The sequence below is a fragment of the Callorhinus ursinus genome, unplaced genomic scaffold (assembly GCF_003265705.2).
Source record: "Callorhinus ursinus isolate GAN/ISIS: 27379988/994484 unplaced genomic scaffold, GSC_fseal_2.0 scaffold3, whole genome shotgun sequence".
Lineage (NCBI taxonomy): Eukaryota > Metazoa > Chordata > Mammalia > Carnivora > Otariidae > Callorhinus > Callorhinus ursinus.
The window spans coordinates 58,992,147-59,010,422 of NW_027397065.1; the positions used below are offsets into that span (position 1 = coordinate 58,992,147).

At 42.5% G+C, this 18,276-nt stretch overlaps 2 protein-coding genes across 4 annotated transcripts in view; one reads left to right on the forward strand and one right to left on the reverse strand.

Annotated features, from left to right (window-relative positions):
• NNT (nicotinamide nucleotide transhydrogenase) overlaps positions 1–585 on the reverse strand; it is a 91,322-nt gene extending 90,737 nt beyond the window's left edge. The window contains exon 1 of one of the 3 annotated variants that reach the window (XM_025867310.2): positions 446–585. The gene's annotated coding sequence lies outside the window, so the exon portion shown is untranslated. The other 2 variants (XM_073890928.1, XM_073890929.1) reach the window with 2 other exon arrangements.
• Positions 586–17,929: 17,344 nt separating this feature from the next.
• PAIP1 (poly(A) binding protein interacting protein 1) overlaps positions 17,930–18,276 on the forward strand; it is a 30,046-nt gene continuing 29,699 nt past the window's right edge. The window contains exon 1 of the mRNA XM_025867319.2: positions 17,930–18,087. The gene's annotated coding sequence lies outside the window, so the exon portion shown is untranslated. The remainder of the gene's footprint in view (positions 18,088–18,276) is intronic.

Here is an 18,276-nt window from a genome sequence, read left to right on the forward strand (position 1 = left end):
ACACACACACACACACACACACACACCCAGCACACGTGACGGCGACACACACACACACACACACACACACACACTCCCCCGCCCCGCGCCCCCTCCCCACCCGGCCCTTCAGCACGCTCGGCCCCGGCGTCTGCCGTGTTCTCTCCGGACAAGAACCACGACCTCACCAAACGCCCCCTAAGAGCGCAAAGGCTAGTTACCCCAAGGGGCCCTTCACTCCTCAGTGGCAGCCAAAACCTCTTTGTCTCGGGCTCGACCCGCGGCCCCCTGCCCCGCCTCCGCGCTTTCCCTCCGCGCGTCCTTGTCAATCAAACCTGGAGCCCTGCGCCGGCGCTGAAGTTTTCGGGGCTACAATTGGAGCTGGAGAACCAGTTACAAAGTGTGATTTCCTCTCCAGTGTCCCACCAGAGCAAATACAAGGATGATATAACTCCACTTTTGGTACCTTTCCTCTAGATCTCTAGGAAAAATCAGAACTTCTGTAACAGAAGAGGACCAAAAGGAAGGTGGGAGGAGGGCGAGGGGTGGTGAAGGGCGGGAATGAGGGCACTGTTTTTCCATTCTGCCAGAGGAGGTGGAGTTAAATTCCTCGGAAATGATGCCAAGGCCCGAAAATTAACACACATCTACGTATTGGTCTTCCCACGGCTGGCCCAGAGAAAGCCGCGTGCTGTTGGTGGTATTTAATATCCAGCGCTAGAGAGCGCCCTTGGTGGACATGAAGTGGCCTGACAAGGCCTGGGTTGATGGCTGCAAAACTATTAAAGGACCCCAAAACATAAGGACCTGCTTGTCCTTTGCACATACGTCTGTCAGTCTGCAGGTGTCTTCTGATTAAAAGTGGAAAGAATCAAATGTAGAATATAAAATGCTTCACTTACCCAAAGCTCAATCATCATGAAGTGTCAGCATGATCACTGCTTTTAACTTTAAGTGAAATATTTAAGATAGGCAAAACAGATATTCCTTAAAAAGAAACTTCAGAGAAACCCTTCCTTTAAGAACAGCTCTTGTGCTGGAATTCCCGGATGGCTCAGTGGGTTAAACATCTGCCTTCAGCTCTAGGTCACGATCATCCCAGCGGGGAGCCTGCTTCTCCCTCTGCCTGCAGCTCCCCCTGCTTGTGCTTGCTCCCTTTCTCCCTCTCTCTGACAAATAAATGAAAAAAAAAAAAAAAAAGAACATCCATCTCTTGTGTTTAACCAGCATAAAAGGTCATCCAACTAATAATGGATTTCCACTGACATCCACAGGATGTCAAGGGAAAATACTGCCCTTCTCCTGAAAGAGTTCACCGACAGGAAAGGACACAAAGTCCCTATTTTAGAAAATATAATGGGGGTGGGGGGGACAGCACCTGGGTGGCTCAGTCAGTTAAGCATAGGACTCTTGATTTGGGCTCAAGTCATGATCTCATGGGTCTTGAAAATGAGCCTGGCATCTGCTCCGGGCCCAGCAGGGAGTCTGCTTGAGATTCTCTTTCTTCCTCTGCCCCTCCCCCACTCATATGCGCGCGCGTGCTCTCTCTCTCTCTCTCAATAAATTTAAAAAAAATAAAATATTTGGGTGCCTGAGTGGCTCAGTCGGTTAAGTCTCTGACTCTTGATTTCCGATCAGGTCATGATCTCAGAGTCATGATATCAAGCCCTGAGTGACACTCCATGCTCAGTGCGGAGTTGGCTTGGGTTTCTCTCTACCTCTCCTCCTGCCCCTCCCCTCCATGCTCTCTCTCTCAAATAAATAAATTTTAAAAAATAATAAAAAATATAATGAACCGTGATAAATGTAACCATAGAGAAAGGTTCAAGATATGGCAGTTTCAATGAGGCAGAAGTAATTCATAAGGATTAAGACTAAGCCCCTTTCATGATATATGTAAGTCAAATCATTATGCTGTACACCTCAAACGTATACAGCGCTACATGTTAATTATATCTCAGTAAAACTGGGGAAAACAAATACTTGTTTTAAAACACTGGGGGCAAGGGTTTGCTGCTTTTCTCTTTCAAGACTTAAAAACCTGTGGTTCCTAGCTGGGGACAATTTTGTCCCACCGTGTCTGGAGACATTTTGTCGTCACACTACAAAGAGAAATCATCTAATGGGTAGAGACCAGGGATGCTGCTAACCACTCAACATTACACAGGACAGCTCCCTACAACAAAGAATTATCTGGTCCCAAACATTAACAGTGCTAAGACTGAGAAACCCTGGCTTAAATGAATGCTCAATGGGTTATTTAATTTCACCTTCTTATTTCACATCAGAACAAATCCAAAGATAACATACCATTTTTCACTTTTACCGTTAAATAGTAAGTATATGATAATTTTTAAAATTCATTCTTCTCATTTGTCGAACATAACTTGGTGCCATTGCTCCAGATGAAAACATTTGTCATTTGGAAGGTTCTGTTTTAGGCCCTAATCTCCTACATAGTAATTACAAAATATTCATAGGAGTCCCCACAGAAAACTGGATTAAGTTCCAAAAGTTTGTAAATTAGTTGCTTCTGAATCTTAGAAAATACCTTGTATAAAATTTTTGCAAAAATTTTATTTTCCCCCTTAGGTTTTGTGAGGGCTTTGTCCACTTTGATATCTGCTTCTTCTTCCTTGGCTTTCTCCACCCCCAACCCCCATTTAGAAAAATACCTCTCCTCTCAGACGCCCAGGTGGTTCAGTCAGTTAAGTGGCCGACTCTTGATTTTGGCTCAGATCATGATCTCAGAGTCTTGGGATTGAGCTCCATGTTGGGCTCCCTGCTCAGAGGGAGTCTGCTTCTCTCCCTCCCCAGCTGCCCCTCCCCCACCCATTCTCTCTCTCTCTCTCTCTCTCTCTCTCTCTCTCTCTCTCTCAAATAAAAAAATCTTCAAAAAAAAGAAAGATACCTTTCACATATATGTAAATTTTCATTAGATTGGTCTATGATTTGGATACTTTAATAATTAATTAAAGTTAAATAAAAACTTTAATAAATATTTAATACATAATTTAAATTTGGACAATCCAATTTTATTTTTTTTAAGATTTTATTTTTAAGTAATCTCTACACCCAACATGGGGCTCAAACCTAACCCCGAGATCAAGAGTCCCATACTCTACTGACTGAGCCAGTCAGGCACCCCTGGATAGATCCAATTTTAAACACATCCAAATTTAAACCCTCTGAAATTTAGGAGACTTTGTACCCACAAATGCTTAAAGATAGTGTTTACTATTCAGAGTCTAATCTATTAGAAGCAAAAAAGGTAAAATCTTCAGAGGAGTGTAACACACCATTAGGGTCTGCTTGGAGCCTCAACCCAGAGAGGTGCCCAATAGCCAAAAATCAAAATGTAGACTGAGCCTGAGAAGATATGTGATCAAAAACTGAATCCTAGGGGCACCTGTGTGGCTCAGTTGGTTAAGCATGTGCCTTCGGCTCAGGTCATGATCCCAGAGTCCTGGAATGGAGCCCCACATTAGGCTCCCTGCTCAGCGGGGAGCCTGCTTCTCCCTCCCCCTCTGCCTGCTTCTCCCCCCCGCTTGTGCTCTCCCTCTCTCTGTCAAATAAATAAATAAAATCTTTTTTTTTTAAGATTTTATTTTATTATTTATTTTAGAGAGAGAGAATGAGAGATAGAGAGCACGAGAGGGAAGAGGGTCAGAGGGAGAAGCAGACTCCCCGCAGAGCAGGGAGCCTGATGTGGGACTCGATCCCGCGACTCCAGGATCATGACCTGAGCTGAAGGCAGTTGCTTAACCAACTGAGCCACCCAGGCGCCCAATAAATAAAATCTTAAAATAAAATAAAAACCACCTGAATCCTAAAGAGAACACATTACCAAAACCCTGCCTCCAGTTAAAACTAGGCCAGAGATGGGTCAATTAAATGTGTTTTCATTTATGATTATTATGTTAAACAGTTATCAGTAGTTTATGGTTTCAAGGCTCCCTTTTACAAGTAAATATTAGCAAAGTGAACAACTCCAATGAGAAAGTATTCTTAGACTCCTTAGACTCCAGGGATTTTGAATAATGCAGGCAGACACTTGACTGGTTTTAAGGCAATCATCACTAACCCCAATCTCAGCCCTTTTTTCCCAGCAGACCAATCAAGACTGTGTTGATTTTAGGAAACAAATATTAACTAACTAAATGAACTTACACTGTTCAACATTAATTGGAAGAGGATCGAGGAAAACTGACATTAAATAGCCAGCACAGAGCTAAATAACTGGCAGTTTGTTTAAATAAAACCAGTTTGCAGGGCACCTCGGTGGCTCAGTCGGTTAAGTGTCTGCCTTTGGCTCAGGTCGTAATCCCTGGGGTCCTGGAATCAAACCCCATGTAGGGCTCTCTGCTCAGTGGGGATTCTGCTTCTCCCTCTGCCTCTGCCCCTCCCCCATTCGTTCTCCCTCTCTCTCTCAAATATAAATAAATAAATAAAATCTAAAAAAAAAAAAAAGAATTGTTTAGAACTAACTCAGCAAACCTTTGTGGATATTGTTCTCCCCATACAGTAAGTGCCAATGATAAAAAAAAAAATCTGTTTTTTTTTTCTTTTAGAACATAAAAAAGTATTTATCTACTGATACCCTTGGGGGCCCAGGAAGATGGTGAGAGATAGGGGTAACAAATTGCTACAAACTGGGTGGCTTAAAACAGCAGAAATGCATTCATTCAGAGTTCTGGAGGCCAGAAGTCTGATATCAACGTGTCAGCTGAGTTGATTCCTCGGATGTTCTGAGAAAGAAATTGCCCCACGCCTCTCTCCTACCTTCTGGAGAAAGCTTCTGGTTGTCAGCAATCCTTTGGTGTTCCTTGACTTACAGACACAAGACTCCCAATCTCTGCCTCCTCACCACACTGCCACCCTCTATGTGTATCTCTCTGTGCCCAAATCTCCATGTCCTTTCTCATATAAAGACACCAGTTAGAGGAATTAAGGTCCACCCTAAAATCCAAGATGATTTCATCTCAAGATCCTTAACTAATTACAACTGCAAAGACTGTAATTCCAAGTAAGGGTGGTGATGAATTTGGGAGGGGGACACTCTTCCACCCACTGCAGGGGCATTCTGTGTTAGTAAGGGTACTACAATATAAAGAGGAGTAGTTTTTTGTTGTTGTTTTTTAAACATACGTGGAGGGCGCCTGGGTGGCTCAGTTGGTTAAGCGACTGCCATCCTCAGGTCATGATCCTGGAGTCCCAGAATCAAGTCCTGCATCAGGCTCCCTGCTCAGCAGGGAGTCTGTTTCTCCCTCTGACCCTCCCCCCTCTCATGTGTGCTCTCTCTCTCTCATTCTCTCTCTCAAGTAAATAAATAAAATCTTTAAAAATAAAATAAAATAAAACATAGGTGGATTTATCAGTTCTTGAATTTAAAGTGGAAATCCAAATTATTTTGGGGAAATTCAGGTGGAAGTCATTTTGTATTAATAATTAAAAGAAACTCCTAATGTTTTGCTTTTTTTCAAAGTTTCTTTCTTTCTTTCTTTCTTTCTTTCTTTCTTTCTTTCTTTCTTTCTTTGTAGTAATCTCTACACCCAACGTTGAGTTCCAACCCACAACCCCAAGATCAAGAGTCTTATGGTCCTCAGACGGAGCCAGCCAGGCACCCCTCGTTTTGCTTTCTTAATAAAGACTTGACCTAATTGCATTTTTCCCTCAGTTTTTAAACATATATAACTATATATTATATAGCTACCACTCTCTAGCTACTTGATTATAAAACTCCATAATAGCAGTTAACATGTTTATATTTAACTTTATAGATATTGCATTTTGATGAAAACTCTAGCTCAAATAAACAGTTTTTTTAAGCAGTCTTGTGAAACATAATCTCTTTGTAGATCTTTTTTTATGCTAGATGTTACCCATAACAGAAAAGCAAAAACCAGAATTTGTCACCTTTGCTGCTTGTGGACATACCAGTCTAGTAGAATGTCCTACTTCGTTAACCATTCATTCTCAGTTCTTTTGCCACTTAAATGTGCAAATGTTTCAAATGTTCCCTTGGCCCTCTTTCCTTTTAACTCTAGTACTTTTTTCCCCTGGCAGTCCAATGTCAACTGTACTATGACAACCTCCAAAGCTTAGTGTCCAGCCCAAATCTCTCTCTTGAGCTCCAGACCCATGTAGCCAATTGCCTACTGGTTATTTCCAATGAGATATCCACAGGTATTCTAAACTCAGCACGAGAAAATTCTCTCCTGTTCCTCTCCTTCAAGCTATAATATACTTACTGCTTCCTAAATGTACAAAGCTGTTCTATACCCCCTAGCTGTTTGACATGCTTTTTCTTCAGTCTAGAAAGCTCTCCCTGTTCTCCCTATTCTTTGCAGACATGCTCATGCTTGTCTCTTCCTCTGTAAAGCATTCTAGGCAGGCTTGTTCTTCTCTCACTTCTCCAGACTAGCACAGTGTTTGGCACAGAACAGATGCTAAATAATGATTTTGCAGGTTGTTGTAAAGAGGAGAGAAAACTACTGTAAAGAAGATAGCCCAGGGTCTGGCCCATTATAGAGTTTCAGAAGTGTCCAATTTAATTCTGACAAAGATGCAAGAGCAATTCAATGGAGGAACATTTGCCTTTTCAAGAAATGGTGTTGAAGAAACTGAACATCCATAGGCAACAAACACTCCACCTAAACCTAAGTCTCACAGTTTATACGATAATTAAATCGGAATGGAATACAGACTTTAATGTAAATAAAACTGTCACCAGCTAGACCCCAAGACCCGGTCTTTACTGCCCACCTGTTTGTACCTACTAACTTTGGTCTTACATTTTCCCCTAAGCTCTTCTTTCGGGATTTCCTCTAGACTCAGGCACATGAAACCTGAAACCACCCCCCTCGCTCCCCGCAACTGGTGATGGCAACTGCACTGACATAATCTCCCCGCTGCCCAGACCACCAAGACTGTCTGAGCTAAACCTGGCTCACACCTGTGCAGATGGGCCATGGTTTGACCTAGGGAATGACCTACAGTTACCTTCACCTAATTATACTACTACAATCTCTGCCCCAGGAGGAGCCTCAGCCTCATTTACATAACATACAATGTGTGTATAGGCATGTTTCCTGAAGGCGCAGGCATGACCTTATGCCCTCCTCTCTGCAGGATGACAAGGCTTCTCTATCTAAATATTCATCCTAACCCTAACCCAAAGGAACCCATTCACCCTCTGAGGGAGTCACAGCTTTGGAAGCCATTCCCTATGATCTCATTTGCTACAAATGAAAGTTTTCTTTGTGCCACAACTCAACCTGGTGCAATTTCTGACTCACCAAGGAACAAACTCATGTTGGTTTGGTTACAAAACCACAAAACCTTTTAAAAGAAATAAGAGAAAAATCTTCAGGGTCTCGGGCATGGCTTGACACCAATAGCATGATTTATAAAAGGAAAAACTGATAAATTGAATCTCATCAAAATGAGAAAACCTGCAAAAGATCAGGTTCAGGTTAAGAGAATTAAAAAACAAGCTACAGAATGGGAGAAGATAGGGGTGCCTGGGTGGCTCAGTGGGTTAAGCGTCTGCCTATGGCTCAGCCAGGGGTCTTGGGATCAAGCCCTGCATAGGGCTCCCTGCTCAGTAGGGAGCCTGCTTCCCCTTCTCCCTCTGCCACTACCCCTGCCTGTTATCTCTCTCACTCTCTCCCGCTCTCTGTCAAACGAATAAATAAAATCTTAAAAAAAAGAAAAGAATGGGAGAAAATATTTGCAAAACACTTATCTACAAAGGGTGTATATGTAGAATATATAAAGAACTCTCAAAATTCAACAGTTTTTTTTTAAGATTTTATTTATTCATTTGACAGAGAGACACAGAGAGAGAGGGAACACAAGCAGGGGGAGTGGGAGAGGGAGAAGCAGGCTTCCCGCCGAGCCAGGAGCCCGATGATGTGGCTCCATCCCAGGACCCCCCAGGATCATGACCTGAGCCAATGGCAGCCGCTTAACGACTGAGCCACCCAGGTGCCCCAAAACTCAACAGTTTTTTAAAAATCCAAATGGAAAATAAATACTCATCTTACAACAGAAAAAAAAAATCCAAATAGAAAATGGGCAGGGGTGACTGGCTGGCTCAGTTGGAGGAGGAGGCAACTCTTTTTTTTTTTTTTTTAAGTTTCAGACGTGAGGCTGGGGAAAGCGCGAATGGGAGTGGGGGGTTGGGGAGGGAGAAGCAGATTCCCCACAGAGCACGGAGCCTGGACATGGAACTCAATCCCAGGACCCCCAGATCATGACCTGAGACAGAGGCAGATGCTTGCTGACTGAGCCACCCAGGCACCCAGGAGGTTACAACTCTTGACCTCGGGGTCATGAAGCTGCCTGGCTACATTAGGCAGTCAACACATATTTGCTAAGAGTTAGAAAAACATTGTGAGTGCCCTATAAGAGTTAAAACAGAAAGAAGAGTCAGTTGACCCTTGAAAAATGTAGGGGTTAGGAGCATTGACCCTCTCCCACCCCCCTTAATTGAAAATCTGCATATAACTTTTTTTTTTTTTAAGATTTTATTTATTTATTTGAGAGACAGTGAGAGAGAAAGAGCACATGAGAGGGGGGAGGGTCAGAGGGAGAAGCAGACTCCCCGCCGAGCAGGGAGCCCGATGCAGGACTCGATCCCGGGACTCCAGGATCATGACCTGAGCTGAAGGCAGTCGATTAACCAACTGAGCCACCCAGGCGCCCTGCATATAACTTTTGACTCCTCCAAAACTTAACTAAGAGCCAACTGTTGACCAGAAGCCGTACCAATAACATAAACAATTAACATACGCTTTGTATATTATGTGTTGTATACTGTATTCTTATAATAAAGTAACCTAGAGAAAAGAAAATGTTAAGAAAATCATAAGGAAAATACATTTACAGTACCATATCTGCATATAAGTATAGTTCAAACCCATGTTGTTCAAAGATCAACTGTACTGGGTTTTGGCCTTGTGCCAACAAAAAGAGCAGTACATAGACTGTGCCAGAGAGAGATGGGGAAATAGAACACATCAGTAGCAAAAGACCTCTTACTTGATATTTATACATTAAACATTGATGTTCCCAATTGTCTTTCAAATGCCATATTTGGACCCCGAAAATAGCATTTCTAGCTATTACATTACCTTGTTGCTAGCCAGCAAGCACTTCAGTTCAATTAGTTGAATTGTGCAATTAGTAGAATGTTGCCCGTTGTAATTATTCACCAAGAACTTCCTCTAAAATTTTCAACCCAGATCTCATGCTCGGACCACCACTTTCTTTCTTTCCAACTCCCTTCTTTCTGACTCTTGATTTCCCTTTTCCTTCCAATCTATCATTTATCTTTCATTTTCAATCCTCTGGCTTAAGCCATGAGCAGCCCCTCAGCCCCTTCTGACTTTACTCTCCTGCCTTAACTGCATTAATGAAAGTTCATTCCTACATCAGGTTGTCAAGAGTTGCTAGAGAAAAATCACAAAATTGTTCAGAGCGTTGCCCCTGTAAATCCCTGGTCTCCAACTTCAGCTGGACTTTTTGCAGCCCCCAGCAGTTCTCCTGTGAACTGGCCGCCTTCCGAAGTAGCTTCCTCTCCCAGAGCAGCATTTGCAACCATTGCCACTTTCCTCAGACTCCTTCTTTTTATGTCTCCCACCCTCACAGTAAAGACATCTCCTCCCTTTTTACTGAGAACATGCAAATCATCTTAAGTTTCCAGCATCCTCCCTCTCCTGCAATTTCTCTGCCTCTGCTTCCATTTCTTAGCGAAAAAGCTTTCCCCCATCCAAAGTCATTTCTGCCACCTATACTCTGAATTTGTGACCTGCCTCCTCCTCTGGTCCATTATTCCCTCAGTTTCCCCCTTTTTCCTTGATGTTTTCCTTTCTCCCCTCATTGTCTTTAGCTAACAAATGCATCTTTCTCCCATCTTTAAAATAAAAAGAAACTATAATGGCGACAAAACATCTCTAATACACTTGCCTTACAAACTTCCCGTATCTCCCTCATTTATTTTACTGTCAGGTTTAGAGCTGTGAATACTTCCTAATACTGACAGCTACTTGTACCCAAATCACTTGCAAATCTATATTATTCCATTTGCAAATTTCCTGGGAATGCCTGTTTATTTACAGTGAGAAATAGAACTCAAATACAATAGAATGTTTGCATCTCTGTGACGCACTTATTCTGGAGATAAAGTGTAGTATGGTTTCAGCTTGTGGACTCTGGGCTTAACCGAACTGGGTTGCTCACTACTTATGTGATCTTAGGCAAGTTAATTGGGCTCTCTCAGTCTCAGTGTTTTCATAACACGAGGAAGTAATAGTACCTACCTCATACCATTGTTTGGAAGATGAAATGAGGAAATTAAAATGAGATAACTCATGTAAACTGTTTACTTAGAACACAGTAAGTGCTAAATATTAGCTATTATTGTTGTTCCCGTTCTTCTCAAAAAGCAAATTTAGATAGGTAATTGGAAGATCACTTGGCAAAAGTGGACTTGGTTCCCAGAGGCAGTTGCTGTTCAGCTGGTTAGCAGCCTCAGGCAGTGAGTGCCTGCCAAGGTGAATAGAGTGCTCAAGCTCAGAGAAGGTGCACTTTTACAGATTCTTCATAATCCTAATTTTATCTGGCCTCTCTGTACCGTACAACACCCTTGACCTTTCTCTTTTTTTTAAGATTTTGTTTATTTATTTGAGAGAGAGAGAGAGAGAACAAGCAGTGGGGAACGGCAGGGGAGCGAGAGAGAAGGCGACTCCCCGCTGAGCAGGAAGCCTGACATGGGACTGGATCCCAGGGCCCGGAGATCAAGACCTGAGCCCAAGGCAGACACTTAACTGACAGCCACCCAGGCGCCCCTGGCCTTACCTTTTTTACATTCTGTTCTCCACTGGCTTCTCTCAGTTTTAGTCCTACATAAACAGAGGACACAGATCTCTCTTCCTCAACCCAGCCGTTAAATGTATGTTTCTCTTTCCTCTTCTGCCTCTATCCACTTTCCCTAAGTTAGTTCATTTCTCCTGTGGCTTCAGCTCTTAAATATCTAATGCTAGGCAACATTCCTTTGACCTCTAACTCCATAATTTACCTATCTCTAAACAATTCCACTTGTATGCCAAATGAAATGTCTAAAATGGAGCTAGTGAGAGGCCCCCTCTTTCACTGAACCTGCCCCCCTCTGGTATGCCCGCTTTTGGAGACTGAAGGATCAAAGCCAGAATCCTGGGAGTCATCATTTTCCTGGCTTATTAATAAGACTTTCATACATCTGTCAACTTCTTCAGAAACATTTCTTGAATTTGGCCTTTCTCTCTAACCCCACTACCACTACCTTAATCACCATCATCATTTCCCTCTGGAATTTCTACTACAACCATCACAGGTCTTCCTGCTTCTAGTCTCAGACACCTCACAGCTACTAATTTCACACCCTTCCTTATCCTCAGCACTAAAACAGTGTCAGGTACAGAGCAGACATGTGATAAATATTTACTAAATGAAGGGTACCTGGGTGGCTCAGTCAGTTAAGCATCTGAGTCTTGATATCAGCTCAGGTCTTGATCTCAGGGTCATGAGATCAAGCCCTGTGTTGGGCTCCACACTGGACATGGAACCTATTTAAAAAAAAATTTTTTTTTTACTGAATGAATGAGTAAGTGAACGAATGAATTCCTGTCCTCATGGAATTATAGTCCAGCTAAGAGATCAACATTAAACAAGTAAGCATAGCAGATGTTGGGGAGATCCCAAGTAGCATTCCTGGCTATCTCAGACTCAAAGATGGATTGGTGCCTTGATCCAGATGGGAGTCAAGTGCTGACTGGCTGGGACTATATTTCATAGCAGGCCCAAGACATTAGGAATGGAAGATAATTTATACATATGAGACCCAAGAGAACAAACATGTCAGCTAATTCTTCTCTCTCTTAATGATGTCCCCACTAATTTATGATATATATGTTGCCATGATAACTTGGGCGGGGACGAGTGAACTGAATTAGCTAGGAAAAGCATAGGGAGTGATGGAATAAGATGCAACAAGGTTTATTTATATGTGTTCAGTTTTTAAAACTTTTTATTTAGAGATAATTTAGATTCACAAGCAGTTATAGGAAATAATATGGAGAGGGCCACACAGCTGGCATAGTCGGTTAAGCATCTCACTCTTGGTTTCAGCTCAGGTCATGATCTCAGGGTCTGAGATGGAGCCTCACACTGGGTTCCATACAGAATCTGCTTACAAGTCTCTCACCCTCTCCCTTTTCCCCTCCCACTTGTACTTGCTCTCTCTCTCTCAAATCTTAAAAAAAAAGAAAGAAAGAAAGAAAGAAAGAAAGAAAGACAGAAAGAAAGAAAAAAGAAAGAAAGACAGACAGACAGACTATGGAGAGATCTTATTTACTCTTCACCCAGTTTCCCCCGATGGTAGTATCTTACATAACTATACATAACTATAATACAATATCACATCCAGGAAATTGACAATATGCCTATCTTAGTTTTACATGCACCCATTTGTGTGTGTATACACACATGTACATGTATTTAGTTCTATGCCGTTTTATCAATATGTAGATTCACGTGAGTACCACCACAGTCAAGAGCAAAATGGTTCCATTACAAAGATTCCTCATAGTATCGAAACTTTCAGTAACCACACTCCTTCCCTCCAACCCCCAGCCCCTCCTTAATCCCTGGCAACCACTAAGCTATTTTCCATCTTTACAATTTTGTCATTTCAAGGCTATATAAATTAATCACACGATAACTGTTTGAGATTGACTTTTCCCCCCCACTCAGTATAATTCCTGTGAGAGCTGTCAAAGTTGTGTGTCTCAGAAGTTGTCCTTCTTGCTGAGTAGTATTCTATGCACCACAGTTTAACCATTCATCCATTAAAGAACATGTAGGTTGTTTCCAGTTTGAGAATAGTATGAATGAAACTGTGATTAAAATTTGGGGACGTGGTTTTGTGTGAACATAAATCTTCATTTCTTTGGGAAAAATGCTTAGTTTGAGCTGCTTTAACAAAATACCACAGACTGTGTGGATTAAAGAACAAATTTATTTTTCACAGTTTTGGAGGCTGGGAAGTCCAAGATCAGGTGCCAACATGGTCAGGTTTTGGTGAGAGCCCCCTTCCTGGTTTGCAAATGACCATCTCTTTGCTGTGTCCTCACACGGGATAAATAAATAAATAAATAAATAAATAAATAAATAAATAAATATCATTAAATCAGAATGATTGAGATTCAAGGTACCATTCATCCTGAGGCAAAATTCCTCTCCAGCTGTGAAGCTATGAAACCAGTTATGTGCTTCCAAAATACAATGGTGGGATAGGCATAAGACAGACATTCCCGTTCCAAAAAGGAAATAGAAAAGAAACCAACCAGCAGGCAAATTCCATGACATTGTAATACTCAAAACCAATCCTCAGATTTGTCTCACATGATTATGAGGGCTGAAACAACTCACGATTTGCTGTTTGCAAGCTGGGGACCCAGGAAAGCTAGTGGTATAGTTCCAGTCCATATCTGAAGTCCTGAAAACCAGAGCACCAGTGGTGTTAAGTCTCAGTCCAAAGTGAAAAGACCAGTGTCCTAGCCCAAGCAATCAGACAGGGAGAGGGAATTCTCCCTTCCTTCACTTTTTTGCTTTCTTTAGGCCCTCAATGGATAAGATGACACTTTGGGGAGAGCCATCTGGTTTACTCAGTCTACTGGTTTGAATGCTAATCTCTTTCAGGAACACCCTTATAGACATGCCCCGAAAAAAAATGTTTAACCAGATATCTGGGCATCCAATGGACCAAACTGACACATAAAGTTAACCATCACAAATATCCAGGAGTGCAATTTCTGGGTTGTATAGTAGTTATATGTAAATTTTTTAAAAGATTTTATTTATTTATTCATGAGAGACAGAGGAGGAGAGAGAGAGAGGGGGGAGAGAGAGAGAGAGAGAGAGAGAGAGAGAGAAGCAGAGGGAGAAGCAGGCCCCCAAGGAGCAGGGAGTCCAATGCGGGGCTCGATCCCAGGACCCCGGGATCATGACCTGAGCCGAAGGCAGACTCTTAACCATCTGAGCCACCCAGGCGCCCATACGTAAAATTTTTAAGGAAACTGCCAGGAATTAGTTTCTAGAATGATTATACCAATTTTACATTCCCACCAGCAATGTATGAGTGACTCAGTTTCTGGTTTCTCTACATTCTTGGAAGCATTTGGTGTTGTCACTATATTCTACTTTAACCATTGTGATAAGTAGGTAGTGAAATCTCATTGGTGTTTTAATTTTCATTTACCTGATAGCTAATGATGTTGAACATTTTCCCCTATGGGCTTAAATGCCATTTCACTTACATTCTCATCAGTGAAATGTCTATTCATGTATTTTGCCCATTTCTTAACTGGGTTATTCTTTCACAGTTGGGTTCTGAGAGTACTTCATATATTCTAGATACAAGTCTTTTTTTTTTAAGATCTTATTTATTTATTTGAGAGAGAGAGCATCACTGGGGGTTGGGGAGGAGGGGCAGAGGGAGAGGACGACTCCCTGCTGAGGTTCAATCCCAGGACCCTGAGATCATGACCTGAGCTGAAGGCAGACGCTCAACCAACTGAGCCACCCAGGCGCCCCTAAATATAAGTCTTTTGTCAGTATATGGCTTGCAAATATTTTCTCCCCCATATTTATGAAAACATTCTCCTCTTAGCTGGACTTGAAAGCTGCACCGTCTACTCCCATACAGTCCAATGATGATCTTGAAGCCATTAAGTTCTGCTAGATTTATGAAAACCAATCTCCTTTTTTAAATTTTTTTCTTCTTCTTTTTTTAAAAAGATTTATTTATTTTGAGAGAGTGAGAATGAGAGAGAGAGAGAGAGAGAGAGAGAGAGCACATGAGAGGGGGGAGGGCTGGAGGGAGAAGCAGGTTCCTTGCTGAGCAGGGAGCCTGATGCGGGACTCGATCCCCGGACTCCAGGATCATGACCTGAGCCGAAGGCAGTTGCTTAACCAACTGAGCCACCCAGGTGCCCTCTTCTTTTTTTAATATTCATTTTTAAATTTAAATCTTCCAAAAACTATAAAAGAAAACCAGTCTTTTTTTTAACATCGCTATACTAGTGACCTAAGGAAAAAGCAGCATTGCAGGTGATTCCTATCAGCATTAAAAGCCTATTGTATACCAAGTACTTGGCTAAGATCTAATGTTGTAGAGATGAAAAGGTGTCCTCAGGTTGGGGTGCCTGGCTGGCTCAGTCAGTAAAGCATGTGACTCTTGATTTTGGGGTTGTGAGTTCAAGACCCACAATGGGTGTGCAGGTTACTTAAAAAAAAAAAAGGTGTCCTCTGACTTCAGAAGTAGTTTAATGAAGAGGATAGAGAATAGACCAAATATTAATCTAGCATGCTAAGTGCCAAGACAGTTTTTCCAAGGTACAACTATCATAAGGGACTAGATAGCTTGGGTAAGTCTTCCTGGAAAACATCTTTCAAACCCAGGTTTTTTTTTTTTTTTAAGATTTTATTTATTTATTTGACAGAGAGAGACACAGTGAGAGGGGGAACACAAGCAGGGGGAGTGGGAGAGGGAGAAGCAGGCTTCCCGAGGAGCAAGGAGCCTGATGTGGGGCTCGATCCCAGGACCCTGGAATCATGACCTGAGCCAAAGGCAGACGCTTAATGACTGTGCCACCCAGGCACCCCTTAAACCTGGTTTAAGGAAACAAATCCTTTCCTTTCCATGGTTTACAGCGGATCCTTTTCCCATATTTTTTTTAATTTCCCTTTTCCCATATTATAACATATTTTCCAACTCTCCAAATTTAGCCCTACCCTCATAAATCAATAAGAAAGCATAAACGTAGAGAAGGAGCTTTTTTGATGATTCTCTCCAGAGAGTCCTTTATAGTACTTATGTTTGTGTGACCTCCTGGCATTTTTTAAAGGAATCTTTTCCCCCAATGTGGGGCTCCAATTCACAACCCCAAGATCAAGAGTTGCAAGCTCTTTGAGGCACCTGGGTGTCTCAAGCCTGCTTAAGATTCTCTCTTTCCCTCTCCCCCTCCTCTCTCTGCCTTTCCCACTCTTAAAAAAAAAAAAAAAGAGTTGCATGCTCTACCAACTAAGCCAGACAGGTGCCCTGGCCTCTTGGCATTTTGCAATACCTACCACCTCCACTTGGCCCTATGACAGTCCCGAGATGGATATATCTTGGCACCCTTTGGTGTCCAGTGGGGACAATTGGAATGCTTATCTCACAGGATGTGAGGATTAAATAAAAGGATAAAGTAAAACTCTTGAAACAGTGGCTAGCACGTACTAAGTATTACCTAGTGTTATTATAATGAAGCTAAATCCATCCATGTTCTAAGGCTACCTTTTCCATCTCATAAGAATAGGGTTAAAGTTACATAACAGTAAATTGGGAGAAGGCAAAGGATAGCATCTCAATTAACCACTTTATCTAACAAAAGGTGGCTATAAAGATGCCCTGATATCACCACAGATGCGGATGTGGAGTAACCTTATTCTCAAATAAGAATGTCTCAGGTGTAAAAAAAAAAGTGCTAGTCATCATCAAAGTTCTAAGGAGAACAAAAGGGTGATGAATGCAAACAAAAGCCTGGGACAGGATTAGGGCTCCTACTTCAGTGGAACATCAGGATAACTCACTCTCACTGTGTCTGAGTATACCGTTTTACTTTCCTATTGAAAAGTCCCGGTAAGAAGTGACTGACCACTATATAAAAGAACGGATTTTAATGTGATGAATATCACCTTATCTAATTTTTACTGTAATCTTGTCTTTGTAATATATGCTGAGTGCTACAACATACTTACTGTTTTAAAGATGAGGAAAATGAGGCTCAGAGAAACTAAATCCTTAGCTTACCCAGGATCACAAAGGCATTAAGGATCAAGACCCGGATCTAAACCAACCTCCGGCTTCATACATTCTTTCTCTACACGAAGGAACGGTACTTTTTGTTGGCTTCCTTCCCTGACTTCATTATTTTTGTCAACAATCAACAGCATGAATCATTTATTTATGATTGCCCTCATTAAGGCCATTCTTCTCACTCATTTAGGTAAAGATGTTAATGATTTTTTATTAGCACGAAGAGAAAATGGTTAAGAAGAGTTTTGTTCCTAATTGAAATGATTCTCAAGATGACAAGATTGGAAAACATTAAGCCCGTCTTAATATAAAGGGTCACAATCGAAGTTTGTGAGGATGTTTTAATACAACCGGAAAGAAGTTGATTTTTTTTCTCCTTCTCACTACTTATATTCATCCTTCATTTGGCTTCATCACTGTCAGTCCTGACAAAAACAATAATTTACACACAGATAACGTCTAGAACTTTGTTGTGCAGTGCGGTAGCCACTTAGCCACACGTGCCTACTGAGCACTTGAAATGTGCCTAATTCCAACGGAGACATGCTGAAGGTGTAAAATACACAGTGGATTTTGATTAGTACCAAAAAAGTAAAAACATCTCATTAATATTTTTGTATTAGTTATATGTTGAAATGCAACCATTTTGGATGAATTGGGGTAAGTAAAATAGATCATTAAAAATAATTTCACCTGTTTCTTTACTCGTTAACGTAGCTTCTAGAAAATTTGTAATTACATAAGTAGCTTGCATTTGTGCTCGCACTATATTTTTATTGGACAGAGCTAGTAGTTGACGAAAAAGGGGAATTTCATTGAAAGTGCGTTTTCAGAACTGGACAGGAAGAGAAAAGGGAGAAAACTGAAGCCTGGGCACAGTAGGTGGGATAAATACCTGCTGTGAATTGCAAGGGGCGGGGAGGGGGGCTGCATTTGGACTGTGTTCCTCCCTCCCTTTGCCGCGGCCGACGAGGCCGGTGGCAGAGCTTCTCCCGGAGCCCTCCTTCCGGACCAGTCCTCCCGCCAGTCCTCTGGCCGGCCGGCGCCGGGTCATTGAACACACCTGCGCGCCCACGGAGGTGCGCGTCCGCGAACCCTGGCGCTGCCTCCACGCCCCCTCCCCCCGTATTTTTATTTTCCTGGCATCAACCGTCAGTCTCGCACTTCTCTCCTGAGAACCACGGCGTGGGTCGGGCCCGCCTGGGGTAAGCGCCCCTCTCTGCCCTCGGCCCGGCCGTGGGGAAGGAGATGCTCCCCCCCGCGCCGGCCCCCGCGGCAAGCCGGGCTGTCTGGCGGCCGGGACGCCGCTTCCCGGGCGGCCTGGTGGGCCGCGGCTCCCAGCTGGTCGCGAACAGGAGCAGACGCGGCGGGCGCGCCCGGGGCCTCCGGGCCGC